The following is a 15,092-nucleotide window of genomic DNA, read 5'->3' on the forward strand; positions in this document are numbered from 1 at the left end:
CTGGGCCTTCGCAGCCAGCCTGGGCCCACGGCTGGGAGACTTGGGGCCTCCCAGAAGGCCAGCTGGAAGGGCCAGAGCCACTGAACGATGGGGCATCTGAGGCCCAAAGTTATGCAGTAGAGTGACCCCTGTCCCCCCCACAGGCAGGAGCCCCACCCAGGCCTATGGCCCCACCAACTTTCCAGAACCAGGAGAAAGAGTGTCCAGCTTGCTGTTCTCAGACAGGTAAGGCTCACAGCTGAGCATCGTGGTCCTAAGCTCAGGGGAGGGCAGGAGCCATGGCTTGGGGTCTGGAGGATTCCCGAGTGTCCTGGGTCTGACCCATACCCATTGCCTTCTCAGCCTGTCCTGATCTCTCTTCTTGGTCTCTCTCCTCTGCCCCCATCACTGCCTGGGGTGTGGGTCAGAGGAGCAGCCCAAGTGCTCCAGGCCTGAGCTTCCCCTCATGGGGCAAGTCAAGTCCTCCAGGGGCCATGGGTGCCTCCCCCTGCCTGGTACCCCACAGGCCTGTGGTGTAAATGCGAATGTTCAGTACCTACCTTCAGTTGCAAAGAACATAATCTGACTTCATTATTGACCATCCAGTGATGTTCCTGTGTAGAGCCATCTCTTCAGTTCAGTTCAGTTCAGTCAGTCAATCATGTCCAACTCTTTGCAACCCCATGGACTGCAGCACGCCAGACTTCCCTGTCCATTACCAACTCGTGGAACTTACTCAAACTCACATCTATTGAGTCAGTGATGCCATCCAACCATCTCATCCTCTGTCGTCCCCTTCTCCTGCCTTCAATCTTTCCCAGCATCAGGGTCTTTTCCCATGAGTCAGTTCTTTGCATCGGGTGGCCAAAGTATTGGAACTTCAGCTTCAGCATCAGTCCTTCTAATGAATATTCAGGACTGATTTCCTTTGGGACTGACTGGTTGGATCTCCTTGTAGTCCAAGGGACTCTCAAGAGTCTTCTCCAACACCACAGTTCAAAAGCATCAGTTCTACACTCAGCTTTCTTTATAGTCCAACTCTCATATTCACACATGACTACTAGAAAAACCATAGCTTTGACTAGATGGACTTTTGTTGGCAAAGTAATGTCTCTGCTTTTTAATATGCTATCTAGGTTGGTCATAACTTTTCTTCCAAGGAGCAAGCATCTTTTAATTTCATGGCTGCAGTCACCATCTGCAGTGATTTTGGAGTCCAAGAAAATAAAGTCTGTCACTGTTTCCGTTGTTTCCCCATCTATTTGCCATGAAGTGATGGGACTGGATGCCATGATCTTAGTTTTTTGAATGTGGAGATTTAAGCCAACTTTTTCACTCTCCTCTTTCACTTTCATCAAGAGGTTCTTTAGTTCTTCCTCACTTTCTGCCATAAGGGTGGTGGTCATCTGCATATCTAAGGTTATTGATATTTCTCCCAGCAATCTTGATTCCAGCTGTGCTTCAATCCAGCCTAGCATTTCGCATGATGTACTCAAGTCATCTCTTGGGTTGTTGGAAAAGGCATTTACTACAACCAGCATGTTCTCTTGACAAAACTCTGTTAGCCTTTGTCCCGCTTCATTTTGTAGTCCAAGACCACACTTGCCTGTTATTCTGGGTATCTCTTAACTTCCTACTTTTGCATTCTAATCCCCTATAATGAAAAGGAAATCTTTCTTTGGTGTTAGTTCTAGAAGATGTTGTAGATCTTCATAGAACTGGTCAACTTCAGCTTCTTCGGCATCAGTGGTTGGGGCACAGACTTGGATTACTGTGATGTTGAATGGCTTGCCTTGGAAACTAACTGAAATCAATCTGTCGTTTTTGAGGTTGCACCAAGTGCTGCGTTTAAGACTCTGTTGTTAAATCCATGGCTGATTCATGTCAATGTATGGCAGAAACCACTACAATATTGTAAAATAATTAGCCTTCAACTAATAAAAATAAATGAAAAAAAAAAGAGAATATAAATAGTAAAAAAAAAAAAAAAAAAGACTCTGTTGTTGACTCTGAGGGCTGCTCCATTTCTCCCACGGGATTCTTGCCCAGAGGAGTGGGCTGCCACGCCCTCCTGCTGGGCACCTTCCTGACCCAGGGATCAAGCTTGTGTCTCCCCCACTGCAGGCAGATTCTTTACTGCTGAACCACCAGGAGGCCCGACAGAATGGTCATCTGAATTAAATTCAGTCATTCCTGTCCATTTTAGTTCACTGATTCCTAAGATGTCAATGTTCAGTCTTGTCATCTCCTGCTTGACCGCATCCTGTTTGCCTTGATTCATGGACCTAACATTCCAGGTTCCTGTGCAATATTGTTCTTTACAACATCGGACTTAATTTTCACCACCAGACACATCCACGGCTGACTGTTGTTTCCACTTCGGCCAATTCATTCTTGAAGCTTTTAGTAATTACTCTCTGTTCTTCCCCAGTAGCATATTGGACACCTTCTGACCTGAGAGACTCATCTTCCAGTGTCATATCTTTTTGCCTTTTCATACTGTTCATGAGGTTCTCCAGGCAAGAATGCTGGAGGGAATTGCCATTCCCTCCTCCAATGGACCATATTTTGTCAGAACGCTTCCCTATGGCCCATCCATCTTGGATGACCCTGCACGGCATGGCTCATAGCTTCATTAGTTATGCAAGCCCCTTTGACACAATAAGGTTGTGATCCATGAAGGGGATCTGAAGATGGAGAAGCTCTACATAGTCAGCCAAAAAAGACCTGGAGCTGACTCTGGCTCAGATCATCAGCTCCTTATAGCAAAATTCAAGCTTAAACTAAGATTCAAGGGATTACTTCTAGTAGACAGAGTGCCTGAAGAAATATGGGCAGAAGTTCATGACACTGTACAGAAGGCAGTGACCAAAACCATCCCAAAGAAAAAGAAATGCAAGAAGGCACAGTGGTTTTTCTGAGGAGGATTTACAAATAGCTGAGGAAAGAAGAGAAGAGAAAGGCAAGGGAGAAAGGGAGATATATCCACCTGAAGCCAGAGTCCCAGAGAATAGCAAGGAGAGATAAGAAGGCCTTCTTATATGAATAATTCAAAGAAATAGAAGAAAACAATAGAATGGAAAAGACTAGAAAATTCAAGAAATCGAGTTTTGTCAAATTTCTTGAAGATCTCAAATCTTCAATGGAATTGGAGATATCAAGGGAACATTTCAAGTAAGGATGGGCATGAAAAAGGACAGAAACAGTAAGAACTTAAGAGAAGCAGAAGAGATTAAGAAGAGGTGGTAAGAATACACAGAACTATACAAGAAAAGTCTTAATGATCCAGACAACCACAGTGGTGTGATCACTCACCTAGAGCCAGACATCCTGGAGTGTGAGGTCAGTGGCTCTTAGGAAGCATTACTATGAACAAAGCTAGTGAAGGTGATGAAATTCCAGCTGAGCTACTTAAACTCCAAAAAAGTGATGGTGTTAAAGTGCTGCACTCAATATGTCAGCAAATTTGGAAAACTCGGCAGTGGCCACAGGACAGGAAAAAGTCAGTTTTCATTCCAATCACAAAGAAGGGCAATGCCAAAGAGTATTCAAACTACTGTACAATTGCACTCATTTTACATGCTAGCAAGGTTCTACTCAAAAGCCTTCAGGCTAGGCTTCAGCAGTATGTGAATGGAGAACTTCCAGATATTCAAGCTGGGTTTAGAAAAGGCAGAGGAACCAGAGATCAAATTGCCAACATTCATTGGATCATGGAGGGAATTCCAGAAAAGCAAGGGAATTCCAGAAAAATACCTACTTCTGCTTCATTGACTAGGCTAAAGCCTTTGACTGTGTGGATCACAACAAACTGTGGAAAATTCTTAAAGAGGCAGGATTAAGAAGCAACAGTTAGAACTGGGCATGGAACAACTGACTGGTTTAAAACTGGAAAAGGAGTGCGTCAGAGCTGTATATTGTCACCTTTTTTATTTAATTTACATGCAGAGTACATTTTGCAAAATGTGAAGATGGGTGAATCACAAGCTGGGAGCAATTTGAAATATCAACAACCCCAGATGTCCAGAAGATACCACTGTAAAGGCAAAAAGTGAAGAAGTGAAAGTGTTAGTCACTCAGTTGTGTCCGACTCTCGGTGACCTATTGACTGTAGCCTGCCAGGCTCCTCTGTCCATGGAATTCTCCAGGCAAGAATACTGGAATCAGTTGCCATTTCCTTCTCCTGAGGATATTCCTGACCCAGGGATGAAACCTGGGTCTCCTGCATTGCAAGTAGATTCTTTACCATTTCAGCCACCAAAGAGCCTCTTGATGAGGGTGAAAGAGGAGAGAGAGAAAGCTGGCTTGAAACTCAACGTTAAAAAAATAAGATCCTGGCATCCAGTCCCATTAATTCATGGCAAATAGAAGGTGAAAAAGTGGAAGCAGTGACCGATTTTATTTTCTTGAGCTCCAAAATCACTGCAGACTGCAGCCATGAAATTAAAAGATGCTTGCTGCTTGGAAGAATATCTATGACCAACCTAGACAGCGTATTAAAAAGCAGAGACACATTACTTTGCCAACCAAGGTCCATATAGTCAAAGTTATGGTTTTTCAAGTAGTCATGTATGGATATGAAAGTTGGACCATGAAGAAGGCTGAGCACCAAAGAATTGATGCTTTCAAATTGTGGTGCTGAAAAAGATTCTTGAGGGTCCCTTGGACTGCAAGGAGATCCATCCAGTCCATCCTAAAGGAGATCAGTCCTGAATATTCATTGGAAGGACTGGTGCTGAAGCTGAAACTCCAATACTTTGGCCACCCGATGGGAAGCGCCAACTCACTGAAAAGGACTCTGATGTTGGGAAAGATTGAAGGCAAAAGGAGAAGGGGACAGCTGAGAATGAGTTGGTTGGATGGCATCACCAACTCATTGGACATGAATTTGAGCACACTCTGGGAGACAGTGGAGGGCAGAGGAGCCTGGCATGTTATAGTTCATTGGGTCACAAAAAGTTGGACAAAACTTAGGAGCTAAGCAGCAACAAAGCGCCCACCTGCCCGTAGAGGCTGTGTGTCTGGACAGAAGGTGATATTGCCCTTTATCCACCAGGCTAGGATGAGGCTGCTGGCCTCCTGCAGGCTGTAGTGGGCTGAGCCTGCAGTGGGCAAGCTGGCACAATGGGAGAGCTGGATTCGATGGTTGAGGTTGTGAGATCCACGCAGAGAGAGCCCCACACTGGAGTGCATGCCCTTCTCCAGGAGTCGGCCGTGGGATGGTGGGGAGTACAGGGCTGTGGCTGCCCAGGCTGTCACTGTGGGCCAGTCCCCCTCATCTGTCACCCACCTCCACGGGGTCTGCTGGAGGGGCCGGTGTGTGGGTCGGCGGGGGAGAGGGAGAGGGGCCTGATGGATTTTGGGGATCATTCAGTTGGTCCTTCCTGATTCCCAGTGCTGAGGGCCCCCTGGAGGGGGCTGGTGTCTGGCCAGGGTGGGGCAGGGCAAGTGGCATGGTGGCTAGGGGCCCGGGGAGGCAGGCAGGGGCTCACTCTGTGTCCTGGCTCTGTGCTCACCCAAGGCCAGAGATTCACCCAGCTGTTTAACCGCCCAGCCTCCTCTTGACCTATGACCTGACAGTGATGATAATCCTATCATAAATAAAATCCTCCCCTAGCACACGGGAATCCTCACTACCCAACCGCTGCTCCTGTTTCAACATTCCCACAGAGGAGGGGTCCTGTCAGGCACTGATGGGGATGTGATGGGTCAACAGAAGTTCTCACTCCAAGGCTGACGACTGGTTTTGGTCCAGCCCCACCGCTCGCGGGAGAGGAGGGAGACTGTCTCACAGCTCGGCAGGCACAGGTTAGAGGTGTGAGAGGCTCCCTAAAGCGGGGGGCTGGCTGCTCTGAGAGGGCACCCTCTGGAGCTCGCTGAAGGCAAGAGTGACCATAGTGGGAGGAAGGGTGAGTGGACCAGGGTGCCCTCACGATTCTCGGCACCGACTGTAGGTCACCCCTGATCGGGAGTGAGACAGGCCCGCCTCTGAGCAGGCAGCTCCCAGAGTCACCTCTTGCTCCTGGGGCTCAAGCACCCTGGAAGCAGGCAGGCTCCTATTTGGCCCAGGCTATGCTCCTGACCCGGGCACCTGGGTGGGGGTGAGGCTTTCAGAGGTTGTTTTCAGGGAAAGGAGAAGGAGGAAAACAGGGTTGACAAGCTGGCTGGTGAGAGGAAAGTATCTTCAGAAATCCAGGAGAGCTGAGTCAGCCTGTGAAAGCAGACCTCAGCCACACGGCCCTTAGACTCTCTATTTTGGCATTCTGATTTAATTTATCTTGCAGGATGGGAGGGGTCATGGAAGGACAGTCTATTAGCCCTGGCCCCATGGTGGGCTTGGAAGCCTCCTCCTCTGGGCTCCTTGCTGTGTGCAGACGGTGTTGTGAGTGGAAGGTTCTCAGGATGAGTGCAGGGCATGTCCTGGAGCCCAAGGGGCCTGGGGTTGCCCGTGGGGAGTCTGGAACCCAGAGAGGCCAGGCCTGGGCCAGGCCAAGAGAGATTCCAGCTCTAAGGGATGTGAAGCTGCGCCTTCCTCCCCCCGAGCTCCATGCGTGCGAGGACTGTGAGTCACCGTGAGACTCGGAAGAGCAGCACCCTGCCTCCTGCTTGTCCTCCCATCTCCGCTGTCTCCAGAGACAGAGAGCGCTGTGTGGGAGGGGCCCGCACGGGGCTCAGACTGCGCTGTGGTTTTGCTGGTGATGGGAGAGCTCGCTGCCCCTGCGTCCCGGGCCTGGACCCCCGAGGGCGGCTTGTGCAGGTAGTGCTGCCGCTGCGGTGAGGCCATGGGGCTCTCACCCTCCCCCCGGGCCTGTTCCGACCGTGTCCAACATCCTCAGTGGCCGCGGCTCATTCGTGGTCGCGCCTTGTGACAGCTGCCAGCTCCCGCCTGTCTGCCCCCACCCCTGCGTGAGTGCGTCCAGGATCGCCGTCTCCGTAAGCTGCTTGTGGCCCAGTCCTTAATCTCGGGACCTGGGGACACTCGCTGAGAGCTGGGGACGCAGGCGCAGCTCAGTGCGTGGGCATCACCAAGTCGCCCCTGCTCTCCAGGGCAGCAATGAGCACCTGCTCCCAGCAGCGTGGCACCTTGGGCCCTGGGAGGCCTCCCTTTGTTGGACACTCGCTGAGGGGCCAGCACAAACTGCAGGGGTCTCCTCGGCCGTTCCCGGCAACCACGGCATTTGGTTTCAACCAGCCTCTCTGTTCTATCCCTAGTTTTCAAGGGTCTAGAAATGGGAGCACCTTGTTTCTAAAAACCATCCTCTCTAAGGAATAGCAGGGCTTGTACTTCCCGGACCAGAGAAAATCCCAGGGGGTAAGTCACTGCACTCTTGGCAGACAACATGCCAGGCATTTTGTCGCTTGAACCGATGGGTTTTGATGCAATTACAGCAGCGGCACCTCAGGCCTGGAGATCAACAGAAGAGGAAAAGCAATTCTTTAAAACAGAACAGTGATTACAGCTGCATTTCCAGTTAGATTGACTAAGCAGATGTCAATACCTCTGCCTATGGAGACAGGCGGTGTATGTCCCGGTATGTTCCAGCCAGAGCCCTTCTATGGAACATACACCCTGGCCTTTGCACTCCTTTCCAATGGGCTTGGACAACAGCCACAAGCCCTGGGGAACTGTCGAAATAAACACAGACAAATCACTGTCACCCTCAAAGCCCACCCAGGCCGGTCCATGTGCCCCTTAGGGTTCCCTCCGTCTATTCTCTGCCCCTCTTCCCTCCCTTCCCTCTTTCCTTCCCACCTTCCTTCTTTCCTTTCTTTTAAAGAACAAGGTCTAGAAAGGACCACCACAGCACGTCTTGAGAGGGTCTGCACACAGGCGCTTCACGTTGGGGTTGTGTCGGGGCCTAGGGAGTGGGGTCCTGTGGGCTTCGCAGAACTTTCTGTCACCACACAACCTGCCTGATCTTGCACGGACCCCTGCGCTGTGACGGTCTCAGGGCAGTAGTTCCTGGGTACAAGCTGCCTTGGAGAGGAGCTGAGTGTGGCTGGCACAGCCCTGGGCCTCCCCAAAGAGGTTTTGTCAAGGTGCTCAGGCTCCGGAGCCTGAGCCAGCCTCCAACCCAAATCCCTCCCTCCTCCCCAGACAACACTGGGAACCTCATGGATGGAAGTTTCAGAGGACACCTGCCTCGTTTGGGGCTTGATTCCCAGAGCCTGGCACAACGTCTGGCCTGAAGCAACTCTTGTCAATGAGGAGACCGGGCCAGTGGCCCTTCCTAGGCTTCCCTGGATGACACCTACACAGGGTTCCTGTAGGACCTCCATCTCCCTCTTTCCTAGGAGGGTCATTTTTCCCCAGGAAAAAGTGCAGACTTCGATAGACAGCCCTAGGGTCTGCATGAGACCCTGTCGGGGGCCAGCAGCGGGGTGGAGATCTCCCTGAGCTGGTCAGGGAAGGCGGTGCAGAGTTAAATATCATAATGGAGTCAGGTGTGTCCACCTTCATCCCCAATGGCGTTTGTTGAGCTTGAGTCCTTGCTGAGGCTTGGCCGGAGGTGGCCATCCCAGCAGAGAGGCTCCCGTCTGGAAGGGGCTGCCAGAGGCCTCTCCCAGCCCAGCCCTCCTGGTGCTCCAGGCCTGCCGCCCCCACCGCGGGCTTCACAGCAGCCCCGGATGCTGCGGGTGGAGAGGGTGCCAGACGGTCCCAGGGGAGGCTGCTGCCCTCACGCGTGCTTTGCCCCTGGCCCCGGGGGCCCTGCAGGGCTGCTTGTCAGCTTCCTCCCTGCTGGGGTGATCTCTGCTCCAGGGGCAGGGTGGCCGAGGCAGGCTCTGAGCTGAGGCCTAGCTGACTCCCAAGCCCACACGGTCTTTCGGGGCTGCTCGTGGCCTCCAGATGGGGACAGGGAAGGAGAGGCCGTGGCCGCTGCAGAGGTGCTGGGCCTGGAGCCCGCCAGCCTCCAGGTTCGCAGGAAGCATGAGGCTGCCCAGGCCCCCCCGGGCCTGCCGGTGGGAGCCCCGCTGTCCTGCCCCCAGGCCGCGGAGCGGGGCCAGCGGCGGCTGAGGATGGGCACGTGGGACTCCCTGGTCCTCTGGAGAGGAAGATGGGCTTCGACTCCTGTTTGAACTCACCAATGCTCCTAAAGTCACTGTCTGAGATTCAGTCCTTGGGCTCGTGTTAGGATAATCGTGTTCCGATGCCGTCTCCCCGGGGGGCTGTGTTCCGCGGGGGTTCTTATCGCTCCCTGCACAGTGCGCGCCTCCCAGGCCTGGCTGCTCCGGGATGTTTGCTGAATGAATGAGTGATTGGCGTGTTCAGGGCAGCTAAGGTTCTGGGCTCACAAGGCTGAGGAGAGGGGAGGAGCTGATATCAAGCTTGCTGCCTTCACAAAGCCCCCTGGGGCTGAAACTAGCCATCTTTCAGTCCAGGCTCCTCCGGAGGGAGAGATGATGTGTTGAAAAGACAGATGCGTCTGCATCCAGAGCGCTCTTCAACTTCCCAGCAGTCATTTCCACCCTTTTTTTTATTCCTAGGAAACCTTCTGGCCCAAAGAGACGCCAGGTTCCCCCCAGGTAGGATGCACCCTGATGCTGACAGGCGGGTGAGGAGCAGAAACATGGAGGGCTGAGGGCAACATGCTGTGTTGATCGTCAGGAGAGGCTTTACTGTGTGAAACTTGTGATTGCTGTCTCAGCAGTCAAACCTCGGGGCGCAGGAGACAGGGCTCAGAGAGTGAAAGGGGCACATTCTCCGGCCTCACTCCCTCACATGCCAACCAAGGGGCCCCCAGACCCCCCACCTCCCCCAGACCCTGAAGAGGAAAGAAGAGGGAGTCCAGGCCCAGAGGCCTGGCTGTGCCGGCCGACCTCTGCCTGCCGAGACCCCCTGGGCCTCTTGAGAGGGGAAGACCCCCCTCCCAGGTGGGGGCAGAGGGGGCTCCTTCTCCCCCTTATCTGCTTCAGGGGGAAACAGAGCACTGTCCCCCTGTGCAGGCTCTGGAGCACGGTCCTCCACTGGGAATCACCTGTTTCTTGCATCTTAGTGGCTGGAGAGAAGTGAGTTTGTCTGTGAGACTGCAGAAATTCCAAGAGCGAGGCAGGGACAGAGGCTGAGGAGACAGAATCTCGTTGAAGGGAGCACCCGCCCACCAGGTCCTCCCGAAGTCTCTGGGGCCTGGCCCAGGCCTGTGCTGCTCCTCAAGTAGAGTCTTGGGAGCACCTGGGGCCTGGGCATGCTCAGGGAGCACCCGCCCTTGTCTGAGGTTGGGGCCCAGTGCTGGGGCGGGAGGCAAGTGATGGGGGGTCAGCTCGGGGCAATTCCATAGCTGCCCCTCCAAGGAGGGCACCGCCAAGCGCCTGAAGCTTTTATCCGGGGGTTCAGGATGACTCCTGTGCGTGTCTGCGTCTCTGTTTTTGTGTGGGTGTTAGTCACTCAGTCGTGTCTGACTCTTTGTGACCCTGTGGACTGTAGCCCGCCAGGCTCCTCTGTCCATGAAATTCTCCAGGCGAGAATACTGGACTGGGTTGCATTTCTTTCTCCAGGGGATCTTCCCAACCCAGGGATCAAGCCTGGGTTTCCTGCACGGCAGGCAGATTCTTGTGTGTGCGCCTGTGCGTGCCCGTGTCTGTGTGTCTGAGTTCACACGCCTGTGTGTGCTCATGCCTGTGTGTGTTTCTGCATGAGGCCGTGTGTGTGCTGCACAGCCACTCTGGCCTCCCTCCAGAAAGTTGTCCTTCTCTCCTCAGCCTTGCTATTGATCTTCCCCCCACTGACCTGGACAGGACTGTGTGTCCCGTGGGGTTCCCCTGTGACCCTGGAGGCCTGACATTGCCTGTTGACTTTTGGAAGCATCTGAAAGGCAGGAGTGGATATGAGATCCTGGTTCCTGGACTTCCAGGCCCAGGTCAGCCTCCCACCTCTCCTGATGCATAACCCTCTGACCTTTTGTTTTCTCATCTGTGGAATGGGTATTCTGATGACTACACAGTTGATTCAGAAGAACAAATGTCAAACCCCAGCACCATGTCAGGCTCATAGCAAATTCTCTGGAAGATAGCACTCTGGATGTCTCGAGTTTGTTCTGTTAGGAGTACTGGGGAGGAATAAATCCTGAGGGCATTCTCCAGTTGCATCTAAAGTCAGAGACAGAAGTAGGAACAGATCCAGGTTCTGAGGAATTAAGTCGGCATGGAGGAGTGTGTCACACAGCCCCTTATTATTATTACTGTTACTAGTAGTATATAACAGTAGCAATTACGAATTTGAACAGCTACAACCACAGCTAACATTTGCAGAGTGTCTACACTGTGTTAGTCGCTGAACAATGTGTGTTACCGGGATCTACTATTTCCTGTCATCCTTGCAACAATCCCATTTTATAAATGAGCAAATGGGGGATTCCCTGGTGGTCCAGTGGTTAGGACTCACTGCTTTCCCTGCCAGAGCCCAGGGAACAAAGATCCTGCTAGCCATGCGGTGTGGCCCCCACCCCCCAAAAAAAGAGTAAATGGACCTATCTCCCTGTGTGTTTATAATTGCTTGCATCGTTTAGATAAAATCAAGAGCAAGTGTGATATGGTGAGAAAGCACAGAACTAGCAGTCAGAAATCCTGGACCTTAGGCTTATTTGTGCCACCAATGCATCCCAGGGATGCAGGCAAGTCATTCTCTTGAATCCTCACCGAGCCCCGCGGTACTTCTTAATGGAGGTGTTTGCTACATCACCAAGGTGCCTCTGCACACACGGCTTCTCTACCCAGGTGTAGGGGTCGCTCGGACCCCACTCGTCCGCCAGGCTCCAGGACATGGGACGCCCGCCCCTTGCCTCCTAGCCACAGATTGGAGACCTTCCCTGTGAGCGTTCTGTGTCCGGGCGCCCTCCGTGCTGAGCCCAGCAGCGCCGAGAGGTGGGAGCGGCCGGGGCCTTGCTCACAGATGCCGCTTTCGGGGGGCCTTGCTCACAGACCCCGCTTTCGGGAGGCCTGCGGTTGCCGTTTGAAATCGCATTAGGCGGTAACTTGAGAGAGAGCTTGTCAGCTTGTCTGCATTTGGAAACAGATTTGAATAACATTTCTGATTTGTCCCAAGCTTTTGCTGGGGATCTGGACAGGATCAGGGAACAGGCTGTGGATGGAGCCGGGGCGCCCTGGGGGTGGAGGGGAACTTGCCGGGACCTGCTTGCTCTTCTGTGCACTCAGGCCACCCGCCGCCCTGGGCACCCGAGCGCTCGCAGCCGGAGCCGTTTCCTGGAGCGGGCCACTGCCCAGGGGATGTGCGCATGTGGTGTCTTCCCCAAGGTGGCACTTGTTTTGGCCTGAGAGGTCTTTTAGAAGGCCACATGCTTTCTAATTAGACCACGAATGCGTGCTCCATCCTTTTATTTTTGGGAATTTGGTCTTTCACTGGATCCCTCTCTCGAATTTTCCTTCAGGAGCCTGTTCCTTTCTTCTTGTCTGTTCCTACCTTCTAGTCCACCTATCTACCTGGAGGCCTGCCTGCTGGTGTCCACCTGACTGCTCTCTCCCTCCGTCACTTCCGCCTCCATTCCTGCCTTCTCCTTCAGCCTCATGTTTTTCTACTTATTTTATGTATATAACAACTCCTCCACAGCATAGCTCCATGACCTTTACAAATAGCAGCTCATGTCATCCTCACAAAAGCGCAGTGAGGGGAGTACTGCAATCACCTGAGGTTTAAAGCGGCCTTTGTAGGTTTGGGGGAACTGCGGGGGCCTGGGGGTCGGGGGCAGGGGCAGGCTGAGATGAGACAGTCACTGCCCATTCCTGCCAGCTTTCTAGTCAATGTGTCTGCAGAAACCTCCAGCAAAGCAGCGGACCTGCCCCTCCTGCGGTGTGGATTTTCCCAGCCCATGAAGGGCATCCTGCTCCCCGATCCCTGCCCTGAGCCGAGCGAGCCCCCAGGAAGACTTACCCCTCAACATGCCACGTGGTGACTTCCCACGTCCTGAAAGCCTCTTGTAAACTTCTGGGCCAACAGGGCCACCTGCTGGGACTCGGTAAGACACCTCACCTGGTTTAGTGAAGGAGTTTGTCATTAATATATCTTTTGAGGTTATGAATCCCTATTTAAAGATGAAAAATTAAGGTCTAGAGAGGTATAGCAGTTTGCTCAAGGTGATCCCACTGAAACGTGCTAGGGTGGATATTTCAGCCCAGGCCTTCCTGATTTAGTCCCACTTAGCCACACCCAAGGGCCTCTGTGACATGAGGTAACAGTAGGGAGATCAACGGCTATACCAAACAATCCCCAAGTCTCTGTGACTTGACACCATAAAAGTGTGCCCACAATTCCCTAAGCAGACTCACCTGGGTGTCTCCTGGTGACTGTCCTCCAAGCGGTGACTGAGGGGCCCACATGTCTCTGCTATCATCTCGGGCTTCAGGGTCCTCAGCTAGATGCTACCCAGCAGATGAGGAAAGAACAGAGGATGGGGTAGGAGGTTTAACTGTCTGGGCCTGGGAGTAGAGTTCATCGTCTCCACCACCTTCCACTGGCCAGATTCAGACACTAGCTACAAGGGAAGCCGGGAAATGTAGTCTGGTTTTGTGTCCAGGAGGGAAAGAGGAACAGTTTAGTGAACAACCCAGCCTCTCCCATACAAAGTCCAGTCTGTTTCCAGTTTCAACAGCTATGACGTCCTGGCCACCGTCTGTTAAGCAGATCGTATTAATTTTTCACAGTTTTCCTTCCCTCCCCATCCTTGTCAAGGTGCGTTCTGGACAGAGTGTACTTCTTCGTCCCAAAGACTTGCCCCATGACCTGCTGTAACCAGTGGAATGAGGGCAGACATGAGATGTCTCACCTCCACCCGAGGGCTTCCAACGTTGTGTGGTTGTGTTGGCCTTTCGTCCCCCTGCCTTGCACCTTGAGAGGGGTAGGCTCGGGGGGCGACTGCTCCTTCAGCCTGAGCCCTGGAATGAGTATGTGAGCAGAGCCCAGTGGAGAGCAGAGATGCCTCAGCCGACTTGCAGACCTGTGAGCAGGAGATGCGCGCTCGCTCCCGTTGGAGTTTTTGTTTCACAGTGCGTGGCAGCGCTCCCTGGCCTGCATAGACTGGCTCTCCCGTGCCCTGTGGTGCCATTGGATGATGCCACACGTGATGCTCTTGGCATTCGTGGAAAGTCACGATCTCCTAGAGCCCAGGCCAACTCCCCTTGGTGTTCCTGCTCCTTGGGTGCTCAGGAGATACAGAGGCTGCTATTCCCTCAGTTTGACTCTTGTTCACAGATTCACCCAGTATTCCTCCGCTCACTGGAGAGTGGGGCTTGTGGAGCGGGAGGCGCATGACCTCCCCTTTCCTCTTGTGGCCACGCTCCTGCCCCACACGTGGTAGATGGTCAGACACTGTTGGCTGCACTGCACGACGTGAGCGTTACTCCCTGTAAGGGAGGCCCGCAGGGCACAGCAAGTGCTGGCAGGAACCCCTGGCAGGGCCCAGACTGTGCTCAGCGCTTCGAGGATGGATCTGTCACCATCTGAGAGGATGAGGGGCTGGGCGGCCTCCCAGGGCTCTTGGCCAGGGGCCTGGGCTCGGCGAAAATGTGATCCCTCTCAGTGTCCTCAGGATCTCGGCATCCAGAGCCTGTGTCGGGGGGAACGGGGCAGCGTCACACATGTCGGGCCACACCCGTCTTGGGGAAGCCACTGGCTGTATCAGCGGCTCCTGGCGGCCCCAGCAGTCCTGCTGTGGTTCTCAGGGTGGAGGCTGCCCTGCTGTCCAGGGAAATCAGTTTGCATCAGGATGCTTGGGGATGCTTCAGTGTGGGCATTTGTGGACCTGGTACAGAGACAGCTCTGGGCTCAGTGGTGCTCCTCCCATAGTGGACGGTAACCCTGAATCTTGCACAGGCCTGTACTGTGGAAGCCACCCAGACCCTGCAGGCCTTGTTAAGCTAAAGGCTGTAGATTCGTGAAGGTATCTGGGTCATGTGGATCAAAGCTGGGCCGAAACATGAGGTCACAGGGCAGCAATACATGTTAACCTGTGCTCCGAATCCTGCTAAAGTGAGCTCTGTGACAACGGAAGGGCTCTCCTCTTCTCTCTGTGCAAAGAAAGGGATGGGCGACGCACACTTAGCTGCAGCGGGAGATTCAGGGCTTATTAGTTGTCTGTCATTTATCTGCCACTGCACACAAAGCG

The 15,092-nt window shown here is 53.2% G+C and overlaps 2 long non-coding RNA genes across 2 annotated transcripts in view; one reads left to right on the forward strand and one right to left on the reverse strand.

Annotated features, from left to right (window-relative positions):
• Window positions 1-15,092, forward strand: part of LOC122420556 — a 250,652-nt gene that overhangs the window by 105,891 nt on the left and 129,669 nt on the right. The window lies entirely within an intron of this gene.
• On the reverse strand, window positions 6,408-13,419 carry LOC122420557. Its single transcript, XR_006263318.1, has 4 exons — window positions 13,258-13,419; window positions 12,863-12,961; window positions 7,479-7,605; window positions 6,408-7,384 (listed from the first exon to the last, which is right to left on the reverse strand). It is a non-coding gene; the product is annotated as an uncharacterized LOC122420557 (long non-coding RNA).

The sequence above is a fragment of the Cervus canadensis genome, chromosome 18, assembly GCF_019320065.1.
Source record: "Cervus canadensis isolate Bull #8, Minnesota chromosome 18, ASM1932006v1, whole genome shotgun sequence".
Classification (NCBI taxonomy): Eukaryota; Metazoa; Chordata; class Mammalia; order Artiodactyla; family Cervidae; genus Cervus; species Cervus canadensis.